Source organism: Phyllobates terribilis, unplaced genomic scaffold (assembly GCF_046119375.1).
Source record: "Phyllobates terribilis strain yellow unplaced genomic scaffold, ASM4611937v1 Scaffold_28__1_contigs__length_16237799, whole genome shotgun sequence".
NCBI lineage: Eukaryota > Metazoa > Chordata > Amphibia > Anura > Dendrobatidae > Phyllobates > Phyllobates terribilis.
The window spans coordinates 13,295,242-13,307,957 of record NW_027362788.1 but is presented as its reverse complement, the minus strand read 5'-3'; positions in this window follow the sequence as shown (position 1 = coordinate 13,307,957).

Sequence of the window (12,716 nt, the reverse complement as noted above, 5' to 3'; positions counted from 1 at the left end):
TTTAAACTTCAGCGGAATTTGGAGAACAATGGAAAAGTTCCGAAGCATTTTTAAAAGTCAGCGGAATTCCGAGAACAATGGAAGAGTTGTGAAGCATTTTTAAACGTCAGCAGAATTCCGAGAACAATGGAAGAGTTCCGAAGCATTTTTAAACGTCAGCGGAATGCCGAGAACAATGGAAGAGTTCCGAAGCATTTTTAAATGTCAGCGGAAATCTGAAAACAATGGAAGAGTTCCGAAGCATTTTTAATCTTCAAAATAATTTCGAGAACAATGGAAGAGTTCCGAAGCATATTTAAACTTCAGCGGAATTCCGAGAACAATGGAAGAGTTCCGAAGCATTTTTAAAAGTCAGCGGAATACCGAGAACAATAGAAGAGTTTTGAAGCATTTTTAAACGTCAGCGGAATTCCGAGAACAATGGAAGAGTTCCAAAGCATTTTTAAATGTCAGCGGAATTCTGAAAACAATGGAAGAGTTCCGAAGCATTTTTAAACTTCAGCAGAATTCCGAGAACAATGGAAGAGTTCCGAAGCATTCTTAAACTTCAGCGGAATTCCGAGAACAATGGAAGAGTTCCGAAGCATTTTTAAAAGTCAGCGGAATTCCGAGAACAATAGAAGAGTTGTGAAGCAATTTTAAGCGTCAGAGGAATTCCGAGAACAATGGAAGAGTTCCGAAGCATTTTTAAACTTCAGCGGAATTCCTGGAACAATGGAAGAGTTCCGAAGCATTTTTAAAAGTCAGCAGAATTCCGAGAATAATAGAAGGGTGCCAAAGCATGTTTAAACTTCAGCGGAATTCTGAGAACAATGTAAGAGTTCCGAAGCATTTTTAAACTTCACCGGAATTCCGAGAACAATGGAAGAGTTCCGAAGCATTTTTAAACGTCAGGGGAATTCCGCGAACAATCGAAGAGTTCTGAAGCATTTTTAAACGTCAGCGGATTTTTGAAAACAATGGAAGATTTCCGAAGCATTTTTAAACCTCAGCGGAATTCTGAGAAAAATGGAAGAGTTCTGAAGCATTTTTAAACTTCAGCGGAATTTGGAGAACAATCGGAGAGTTCCGAAGCATTTTTAAATGTCAGCGGAATTCCGAGAACAATGGAAGAGTTGTGAAGCATTTTTAAACGTCAGCGGAATTCCGAGAACAATGGAAGAGTTCCGAAGCATTTTTAAACGTCAGCAGAATTCCGAGAACAATGGAAGAGTTCCGAAGCATTTTTAAACGTCAGCAGAATTCCGAGAACAATGGAAGAGTTCCGAAGCATTTTTAAACTTCAGCAGAATTCCGAGAACAATGGAAGAGTTCCGAAGCATTTTTAAACTTCAGCGGTATTACGAGAACAATGGAAGAGTTCCGAAGCATTTTTAAACATGAGCAGAATTCCGAGAACAATGGAAGAGATTTTAAGCATTTTTAAACTTCAGCGGAATTCCGAGAAAAATAGAAGAGTTCCGAAGCATTTTCAAACTTCACCCGAATTCTGAGAACAATGGAAGAGTTCCGAAGCATTTTTAAACTTCAGCGGAATTCCTGGAACAATGAAAGAGTTCCGAAGCATTTTTAAAAGTCAGCAGAATTCCGAGAATAATAGAAGGGTGCCAAAGCATGTTTAAACTTCAGCGGAATTCTGAGAACAATGTAAGAGTTCCGAAGCATTTTTAATCTTCACTGGAATTCCGAGAACAATGGAAGAGTTCCGAAGCATTTTTAAACGTCAGGGGAATTCCGCGAACAATCGAAGTGTTCTGAAGCATTTTTAAACGTCAGCGGATTTTTGAAAACAATGGAAGATTTCCGAAGCATTTTTAAACCTCAGCGGAATTCTGAGAAAAATGGAAGAGTTCCGAAGCATTTTCAAACTTCACCCGAATTCTGAGAACAATGGAAGAGTTCCGAAGCATTTTTAAACTTCAGCAGAATTCCGAGAACAATGGAAGAGTTACGAAGCATTTTTAAACTTCAGCGGAATTCCGAGAACAATGGAAGAGTTGTGAAGCATTTTTAAACATGAGCAGAATTCCGAGAACAATGGAAGAGATTTTAAGCATTTTTAAACTTCAGCGGAATTCCGAGAACAATAGAAGAGTTCCGAAGCATTTTAAACTTCACCCGAATTCTGAGAACAATGGAAGAGTTCCGAAGCATTTTTAAACTTCAGCAGAATTCCGAGAACAATGGAAGAGTTACGAAGCATTTTTAAACTTCAGCGGAATTCCGAGAACAATGGAAGAGTTCCGAAGCATTTTAAACTTCACCCGAATTCTGAGAACCATGGAAGAGTTCCGAAGCATTTTTAAACTTCAGCGGAATTCCTGGAACAATGAAAGAGTTCCGAAGCATTTTTAAAAGTCAGCAGAATTCCGAGAATAATAGAAGGGTGCCAAAGCATGTTTAAACTTCAGCGGAATTCTGAGAACAATGTAAGAGTTCCGAAGCATTTTTAATCTTCACCGGAATTCCGAGAACAATGGAAGAGTTCCGAAGCATTTTTAAACGTCAGGGGAATTCCGCGAACAATCGAAGTGTTCTGAAGCATTTTTAAACGTCAGCGGATTTTTGAAAACAATGGAAGATTTCCAAAGCATTTTTAAACCTCAGCGGAATTCTGAGAAAAATGGAAGAGTTCCGAAGCATTTTCAAACTTCACCCGAATTCTGAGAACAATGGAAGAGTTCCGAAGCATTTTTAAACTTCAGCAGAATTCCGAGAACAATGGAAGAGTTCCGAAGCATTTTTAAACTTCAGCAGAATTCCGAGAACAATGGAAGAGTTCCGAAGCATTTTTAAACGTCAGCAGAATTCCGAGAACAATGGAAGAGTTCCGAAGCATTTTTAAACGTCAGCAGAATTCCGAGAACAATGGAAGAGTTCCGAAGCATTTTTAAACTTCAGCAGAATTCCGAGAACAATGGAAGAGTTCCGAAGCATTTTTAAACTTCAGCGGAATTTGGAGAACAATGGAAAAGTTCCGAAGCATTTTTAAAAGTCAGCGGAATTCCGAGAACAATGGAAGAGTTGTGAAGCATTTTTAAACGTCAGCAGAATTCCGAGAACAATGGAAGAGTTCCGAAGCATTTTTAAACGTCAGCGGAATGCCGAGAACAATGCAAGATTTCTGAAGCATTTTTATATGTCAGCGGAATTCCGAGAACAATGGAAGAGTTCCGAAGCATTTTTAAATGTCAGCGGAAATCTGAAAACAATGGAAGAGTTCCGAAGCATTTTTAATCTTCAAAATAATTTCGAGAACAATGGAAGAGTTCCGAAGCATATTTAAACTTCAGCGGAATTCCGAGAACAATGGAAGAGTTCCGAAGCATTTTTAAAAGTCAGCGGAATACCGAGAACAATAGAAGAGTTTTGAAGCATTTTTAAACGTCAGCGGAATTCCGAGAACAATGGAAGAGTTCCAAAGCATTTTTAAATGTCAGCGGAATTCTGAAAACAATGGAAGAGTTCCGAAGCATTTTTAAACTTCAGCAGAATTCCGAGAACAATGGAAGAGTTCCGAAGCATTCTTAAACTTCAGCGGAATTCCGAGAACAATGTAAGAGTTCCGAAGCATTTTTAAACTTCACCGGAATTCCGAGAACAATGGAAGAGTTCCGAAGCATTTTTAAACGTCAGGGGAATTCCGCGAACAATCGAAGAGTTCTGAAGCATTTTTAAACGTCAGCGGATTTTTGAAAACAATGGAAGATTTCCGAAGCATTTTTAAACCTCAGCGGAATTCTGAGAAAAATGGAAGAGTTCTGAAGCATTTTTAAACTTCAGCGGAATTTGGAGAACAATCGGAGAGTTCCGAAGCATTTTTAAATGTCAGCGGAATTCCGAGAACAATGGAAGAGTTGTGAAGCATTTTTAAACGTCAGCGGAATTCCGAGAACAATGGAAGAGTTCCGAAGCATTTTTAAACGTCAGCAGAATTCCGAGAACAATGGAAGAGTTCCGAAGCATTTTTAAACGTCAGCAGAATTCCGAGAACAATGGAAGAGTTCCGAAGCATTTTTAAACTTCAGCAGAATTCCGAGAACAATGGAAGAGTTCCGAAGCATTTTTAAACTTCAGCGGTATTACGAGAACAATGGAAGAGTTCCGAAGCATTTTTAAACATGAGCAGAATTCCGAGAACAATGGAAGAGATTTTAAGCATTTTTAAACTTCAGCGGAATTCCGAGAAAAATAGAAGAGTTCCGAAGCATTTTCAAACTTCACCCGAATTCTGAGAACAATGGAAGAGTTCCGAAGCATTTTTAAACTTCAGCGGAATTCCTGGAACAATGAAAGAGTTCCGAAGCATTTTTAAAAGTCAGCAGAATTCCGAGAATAATAGAAGGGTGCCAAAGCATGTTTAAACTTCAGCGGAATTCTGAGAACAATGTAAGAGTTCCGAAGCATTTTTAATCTTCACCGGAATTCCGAGAACAATGGAAGAGTTCCGAAGCATTTTTAAACGTCAGGGGAATTCCGCGAACAATCGAAGTGTTCTGAAGCATTTTTAAACGTCAGCGGATTTTTGAAAACAATGGAAGATTTCCGAAGCATTTTTAAACCTCAGCGGAATTCTGAGAAAAATGGAAGAGTTCCGAAGCATTTTCAAACTTCACCCGAATTCTGAGAATAATGGAAGAGTTCCGAAGCATTTTTAAACTTCAGCAGAATTCCGAGAACAATGGAAGAGTTCCGAAGCATTTTAAACTTCACCCGAATTCTGAGAACAATGGAAGAGTTCCGAAGCATTTTTAAACTTCAGCAGAATTCCGAGAACAATGGAAGAGTTACGAAGCATTTTTAAACTTCAGCGGAATTCCGAGAACAATGGAAGAGTTGTGAAGCATTTTTAAACGTCAGCAGAATTCCGAGAACAATGGAAGAGTTCCGAAGCATTTTTAAATGTCAGCGGAAATCTGAAAACAATGGAAGAGTTCCGAAGCATTTTTAATCTTCAAAATAATTCAGAGAACAATGGAAGAGTTCCGAAGCATATTTAAACTTCAGCGGAATTCCGAGAACAATGGAAGAGTTCCGAAGCATTTTTAAAAGTCAGCGGAATACCGAGAACAATAGAAGAGTTTTGAAGCATTTTTAAACGTCAGCGGAATTCCGAGAACAATGGAAGAGGTCCGAAGAATTTTTAAATGTCAGCGGAATTCCGAGAAATATGGAAGAGTTCCGAAGCATTTTTAAATGTCAGCAGAATTCCGAGAACAATGGAAGAGTTCCAAAGCATTTTTAAATGTCAGCGGAATTCTGAAAACAATGGAAGAGTTCCGAAGCATTTTTAAAAGTCAGCGGAATTCCGAGAACAATAGAAGAGTTGTGAAGCAATTTTAAGCGTCAGCGGAATTCCGAGAACAATGGAAGAGTTCCGAAGCATTTTTAAACTTCAGCGGAATTCCTGGAACAATGGAAGAGTTCCGAAGCATTTTTAAAAGTCAGCAGAATTCCGAGAATAATAGAAGGGTGCCAAAGCATGTTTAAACTTCAGCGGAATTCTGAGAACAATGTAAGAGTTCCGAAGCATTTTTAAACTTCACCGGAATTCCGAGAACAATGGAAGAGTTCCGAAGCATTTTTAAACGTCAGGGGAATTCCGCGAACAATCGAAGAGTTCTGAAGCATTTTTAAACGTCAGCGGATTTTTGAAAGCAATGGAAGATTTCCGAAGCATTTTTAAACCTCAGCGGAATTCTGAGAAAAATGGAAGAGTTCCAAAGCATTTTTAAACTTCAACGGAATTTGGAGAACAACCGGAGAGTTCCGAAGCATTTTTAAAGGTCAGCGGAATTCCGAGAACAATGGAAGAGTTGTGAAGCATTTTTAAACGTCAGCGGAATTCCGAGAACAATGGAAGAGTTCCGAAGCATTTTTAAACTTCAGCATAATTCCGAGAACAATGGAAGAGATCCGAAGCATTTTTAAATTTCAAAGGAATTCCGAGAAGAATGGAAGAGTTCCAAAGCATTTTAAAACTTCAGCAGAATTCCAAGAACAATGGAAGAGTCCTGAAGCATTTTAAACTTCAGCTGATTTCCGAGAAATGGAAGAGTTCCGAAGCATTTTGAAACGTCAGCGGAAATCCGAGAACAATGGAAGCGTTCCGAAGCATTTTTAAATGTCAGCTGAATTCCGAGAACAATGAAAGAGTTGCGAAGCATTATTAAACGTCAGCGGAATTCTGAGAACAATGGAAGAGTTCCGAAACATTTTTAAACATCGGCGGATTTCCTTCAAGAATGAAAGAGTTCCGAAGAATTTTTAAACTTCAGCAGAATTTGAGGAACAATGGAAGAGTTCCAAAGCATTTTTAAACTTAAGTAGAAATCCGGGAACAATGGAAGAGTTTCAAAGCATTTTTAAACTTCAGCAGAATTCGGAGAACAATTGAAGAGTTCCAAAGCATTTTTAAACTTCAGCGGAATTCCGAGAACAATGGAAGAGTTCCGAAGCATTTTTAAATATCAGCAGAATTCCGAGAACAATGTAAGAGTTCCAAAGCATTTTAAAACTTCAGCAGAATTCCAAGAACAATTGAAGTGTTCCGAAGCATTTTTAAACGTAAGCGGAATTGCGAGAACAATGGAAGAGTTCTAAAGCATTTTTAAACATCAGCGGAATGCCGAGAGCAATGCAAGATTTCCAAAGCATTTTTATATGTCAGCGGAATTCCCAGAACAATGGAAGAGTACCGAAGCATTTTAAAACGTCAGCGGAATTCCGAGAACAATGGAAGAGTTCCGAAGCATTTTTAAACTTCAGCGGAATTACGAGAACAATGGAAGAGTTCCGAAGCATTTTTAAACATGAGCAGAATTCCGAGAACAATGGAAGAGATTTTAAGCATTTTTAAACTTCAGCGGAATTCCGAGAACAATAGAAGAGTTCCGAAGCATTTTCAAACTTCACCCGAATTCTGAGAACAATGGAAGAGTTCCGAAGCATTTTTAAAAGTTAGCGGAATTCCGAGAACAATGGAAGAGTTGTGAAGCATTTTTAAACGTCAGCGGAATTCCGAGAACAATGGAAGAGTTCCGAAGCATTTTTAAACGTCAGCAGAATTCCGAGAACAATGGAAGAGTTCCGAAACATTTTTAAACTTCAGCAGAATTCCGAGAACAATGGAAGAGTTCCGAAGCATTTTTAAACTTCAGCGGAATTTGGAGAACAATGGAAGAGTTCCGAAGCATTTTTAAAAGTCAGCAGAATTCCGAGAACAATGGAAGAGTTGTGAAGCATTTTTGAACGTCAGCAGAATTCCGAGAACAATGGAAGAGTTCCGAAGCATTTTTAAACGTCAGCGGAATTCTGAGATCAATGGAATAGTTCTGAAGAATTTTTAAATGTTAGCGGGATTCCGAGAACAATGGAAGAGTTCCGAACCATTTTCAAACTTCACCCGAATTCTGAGAACAATGGAAGAGTTCCGAAGCATTTTTAAATGTCAGCGGAAATCTGAAAACAATGGAAGAGTTCCGAAGCATTTTTAATCTTCAAAATAATTCCGAGAACAATGGAAGAGTTCCGAAGCATATTTAAACTTCAGCGGAATTCCGAGAACAATGTAAGAGTTCCGAAGCATTTTTAAAAGTCAGCGGAATACCGAGAACAATAGAAGAGTTTTGAAGCATTTTTAAACGTCAGCGGAATACCGAGAACAATGGAAGAGGTCCGAAGCATTTTTAAATGTCATCGGAATTCTGAGAAATATGGAAGAGTTCCGAGCATTTTTAAATGTCAGCAGAATTCCGAGAACAATGGAAGAGTTCCAAAGCATTTTTAAATGTCAGCGGAATTCTGAAAACACTGGAAGAGTTCCGAAGCATTTTTAAACTTCAGCAGAATTCCGAGAACAATGGAAGAGTTCCGAAGCATTCTTAAACTTCAGCGGAATTCCGAGAACAATGGAAGAGTTCCGAAGCATTTTTAAACTTCAGCGGAATTACGAGAACAATGGAAGAGTTGTGAAGCATTTTTAAACATGAGCAGAATTCCGAGAACAATGGAAGAGTTCCGAAGCATTTTTAAACGTCAGCAGAATTCCGAGAACAATGGAAGAGTTCCGAAGCATTTTTAAACTTCAGCAGAATTCCGAGAACAATGGAAGAGTTCCGAAGCATTTTTAAACTTCAGCGGAATTTGGAGAACAATGGAAAAGTTCCGAAGCATTTTTAAAAGTCAGCGGAATTCCGAGAACAATGGAAGAGTTGTGAAGCATTTTTAAACGTCAGCGGAATGCCGAGAACAATGCAAGATTTCTGAAGCATTTTTATATGTCAGCGGAATTCCGAGAACAATGGAAGAGTTCCGAAGCATTTTTAAACGTCAGGGGAATTCCGCGAACAATCGAAGAGTTCTGAAGCATTTTTAAACGTCAGCGGATTTTTGAAAACAATGGAAGATTTCCGAAGCATTTTTAAACCTCAGCGGAATTCTGAGAAAAATGGAAGAGTTCTGAAGCATTTTTAAACTTCAGCGGAATTTGGAGAACAATCGGAGAGTTCCGAAGCATTTTTAAATGTCAGCGGAATTCCGAGAACAATGGAAGAGTTGTGAAGCATTTTTAAACGTCAGCGGAATTCCGAGAACAATGGAAGAGTTCCGAAGCATTTTTAAACGTCAGCAGAATTCCGAGAACAATGGAAGAGTTCCGAAGCATTTTTAAACGTCAGCAGAATTCCGAGAACAATGGAAGAGTTCCGAAGCATTTTTAAACTTCAGCAGAATTCCGAGAACAATGGAAGAGTTCCGAAGCATTTTTAAACTTCAGCGGTATTACGAGAACAATGGAAGAGTTCCGAAGCATTTTTAAACATGAGCAGAATTCCGAGAACAATGGAAGAGATTTTAAGCATTTTTAAACTTCAGCGGAATTCCGAGAAAAATAGAAGAGTTCCGAAGCATTTTCAAACTTCACCCGAATTCTGAGAACAATGGAAGAGTTCCGAAGCATTTTTAAACTTCAGCGGAATTCCTGGAACAATGAAAGAGTTCCGAAGCATTTTTAAAAGTCAGCAGAATTCCGAGAATAATAGAAGGGTGCCAAAGCATGTTTAAACTTCAGCGGAATTCTGAGAACAATGTAAGAGTTCCGAAGCATTTTTAATCTTCACTGGAATTCCGAGAACAATGGAAGAGTTCCGAAGCATTTTTAAACGTCAGGGGAATTCCGCGAACAATCGAAGTGTTCTGAAGCATTTTTAAACGTCAGCGGATTTTTGAAAACAATGGAAGATTTCCGAAGCATTTTTAAACCTCAGCGGAATTCTGAGAAAAATGGAAGAGTTCCGAAGCATTTTCAAACTTCACCCGAATTCTGAGAACAATGGAAGAGTTCCGAAGCATTTTTAAACTTCAGCAGAATTCCGAGAACAATGGAAGAGTTACGAAGCATTTTTAAACTTCAGCGGAATTCCGAGAACAATGGAAGAGTTGTGAAGCATTTTTAAACATGAGCAGAATTCCGAGAACAATGGAAGAGATTTTAAGCATTTTTAAACTTCAGCGGAATTCCGAGAACAATAGAAGAGTTCCGAAGCATTTTAAACTTCACCCGAATTCTGAGAACAATGGAAGAGTTCCGAAGCATTTTTAAACTTCAGCAGAATTCCGAGAACAATGGAAGAGTTACGAAGCATTTTTAAACTTCAGCGGAATTCCGAGAACAATGGAAGAGTTCCGAAGCATTTTAAACTTCACCCGAATTCTGAGAACCATGGAAGAGTTCCGAAGCATTTTTAAACTTCAGCGGAATTCCTGGAACAATGAAAGAGTTCCGAAGCATTTTTAAAAGTCAGCAGAATTCCGAGAATAATAGAAGGGTGCCAAAGCATGTTTAAACTTCAGCGGAATTCTGAGAACAATGTAAGAGTTCCGAAGCATTTTTAATCTTCACCGGAATTCCGAGAACAATGGAAGAGTTCCGAAGCATTTTTAAACGTCAGGGGAATTCCGCGAACAATCGAAGTGTTCTGAAGCATTTTTAAACGTCAGCGGATTTTTGAAAACAATGGAAGATTTCCGAAGCATTTTTAAACCTCAGCGGAATTCTGAGAAAAATGGAAGAGTTCCGAAGCATTTTCAAACTTCACCCGAATTCTGAGAACAATGGAAGAGTTCCGAAGCATTTTTAAACTTCAGCAGAATTCCGAGAACAATGGAAGAGTTCCGAAGCATTTTTAAACTTCAGCAGAATTCCGAGAACAATGGAAGAGTTCCGAAGCATTTTTAAACGTCAGCAGAATTCCGAGAACAATGGAAGAGTTCCGAAGCATTTTTAAACGTCAGCAGAATTCCGAGAACAAAGGAAGAGTTCCGAAGCATTTTTAAACTTCAGCAGAATTCCGAGAACAATGGAAGAGTTCCGAAGCATTTTTAAACTTCAGCGGAATTTGGAGAACAATGGAAAAGTTCCGAAGCATTTTTAAAAGTCAGCGGAATTCCGAGAACAATGGAAGAGTTGTGAAGCATTTTTAAACGTCAGCAGAATTCCGAGAACAATGGAAGAGTTCCGAAGCATTTTTAAACGTCAGCGGAATGCCGAGAACAATGCAAGATTTCTGAAGCATTTTTATATGTCAGCGGAATTCCGAGAACAATGGAAGAGTTCCGAAGCATTTTTAAATGTCAGCGGAAATCTGAAAACAATGGAAGAGTTCCGAAGCATTTTTAATCTTCAAAATAATTTCGAGAACAATGGAAGAGTTCCGAAGCATATTTAAACTTCAGCGGAATTCCGAGAACAATGGAAGAGTTCCGAAGCATTTTTAAAAGTCAGCGGAATACCGAGAACAATAGAAGAGTTTTGAAGCATTTTTAAACGTCAGCGGAATTCCGAGAACAATGGAAGAGTTCCAAAGCATTTTTAAATGTCAGCGGAATTCTGAAAACAATGGAAGAGTTCCGAAGCATTTTTAAACTTCAGCAGAATTCCGAGAACAATGGAAGAGTTCCGAAGCATTCTTAAACTTCAGCGGAATTCCGAGAACAATGTAAGAGTTCCGAAGCATTTTTAAACTTCACCGGAATTCCGAGAACAATGGAAGAGTTCCGAAGCATTTTTAAACGTCAGGGGAATTCCGCGAACAATCGAAGAGTTCTGAAGCATTTTTAAACGTCAGCGGATTTTTGAAAACAATGGAAGATTTCCGAAGCATTTTTAAACCTCAGCGGAATTCTGAGAAAAATGGAAGAGTTCTGAAGCATTTTTAAACTTCAGCGGAATTTGGAGAACAATCGGAGAGTTCCGAAGCATTTTTAAATGTCAGCGGAATTCCGAGAACAATGGAAGAGTTGTGAAGCATTTTTAAACGTCAGCGGAATTCCGAGAACAATGGAAGAGTTCCGAAGCATTTTTAAACGTCAGCAGAATTCTGAGAACAATGGAAGAGTTCCGAAGCATTTTTAAACGTCAGCAGAATTCCGAGAACAATGGAAGAGTTCCGAAGCATTTTTAAACTTCAGCATAATTCCGAGAACAATGGAAGAGATCCGAAGCATTTTTAAATTTCAAAGGAATTCCGAGAAGAATGGAAGAGTTCCAAAGCATTTTAAAACTTCAGCAGAATTCCAAGAACAATGGAAGAGTCCTGAAGCATTTTAAACTTCAGCTGATTTCCGAGAAATGGAAGAGTTCCGAAGCATTTTGAAACGTCAGCGGAAATCCGAGAACAATGGAAGCGTTCCGAAGCATTTTTAAATGTCAGCTGAATTCCGAGAACAATGAAAGAGTTGCGAAGCATTATTAAACGTCAGCGGAATTCTGAGAACAATGGAAGAGTTCCGAAACATTTTTAAACATCGGCGGATTTCCTTCAAGAATGAAAGAGTTCCGAAGAATTTTTAAACTTCAGCAGAATTTGAGGAACAATGGAAGAGTTCCAAAGCATTTTTAAACTTAAGTAGAAATCCGGGAACAATGGAAGAGTTTCAAAGCATTTTTAATCTTCAGCAGAATTCGGAGAACAATTGAAGAGTTCCAAAGCATTTTTAAACTTCAGCGGAATTCCGAGAACAATGGAAGAGTTCCGAAGCATTTTTAAATATCAGCAGAATTCCGAGAACAATGTAAGAGTTCCAAAGCATTTTAAAACTTCAGCAGAATTCCAAGAACAATTGAAGTGTTCCGAAGCATTTTTAAACGTAAGCGGAATTGCGAGAACAATGGAAGAGTTCTAAAGCATTTTTAAACATCAGCGGAATGCCGAGAGCAATGCAAGATTTCCGAAGCATTTTTATATGTCAGCGGAATTCCCAGAACAATGGAAGAGTACCGAAGCATTTTAAAACGTCAGCGGAATTCCGAGAACAATGGAAGAGTTCCGAAGCATTTTTAAACTTCAGCGGAATTACGAGAACAATGGAAGAGTTCCGAAGCATTTTTAAACATGAGCAGAATTCCGAGAACAATGGAAGAGATTTTAAGCATTTTTAAACTTCAGCGGAATTCCGAGAACAATAGAAGAGTTCCGAAGCATTTTCAAACTTCACCCGAATTCTGAGAACAATGGAAGAGTTCCGAAGCATTTTTAAAAGTTAGCGGAATTCCGAGAACAATGGAAGAGTTGTGAAGCATTTTTAAACGTCAGCGGAATTCCGAGAACAATGGAAGAGTTCCGAAGCATTTTTAAACGTCAGCAGAATTCCGAGAACAATGGAAGAGTTCCGAAACATTTTTAAACTTCAGCAGAATTCCGAGAACAATGGAAGAG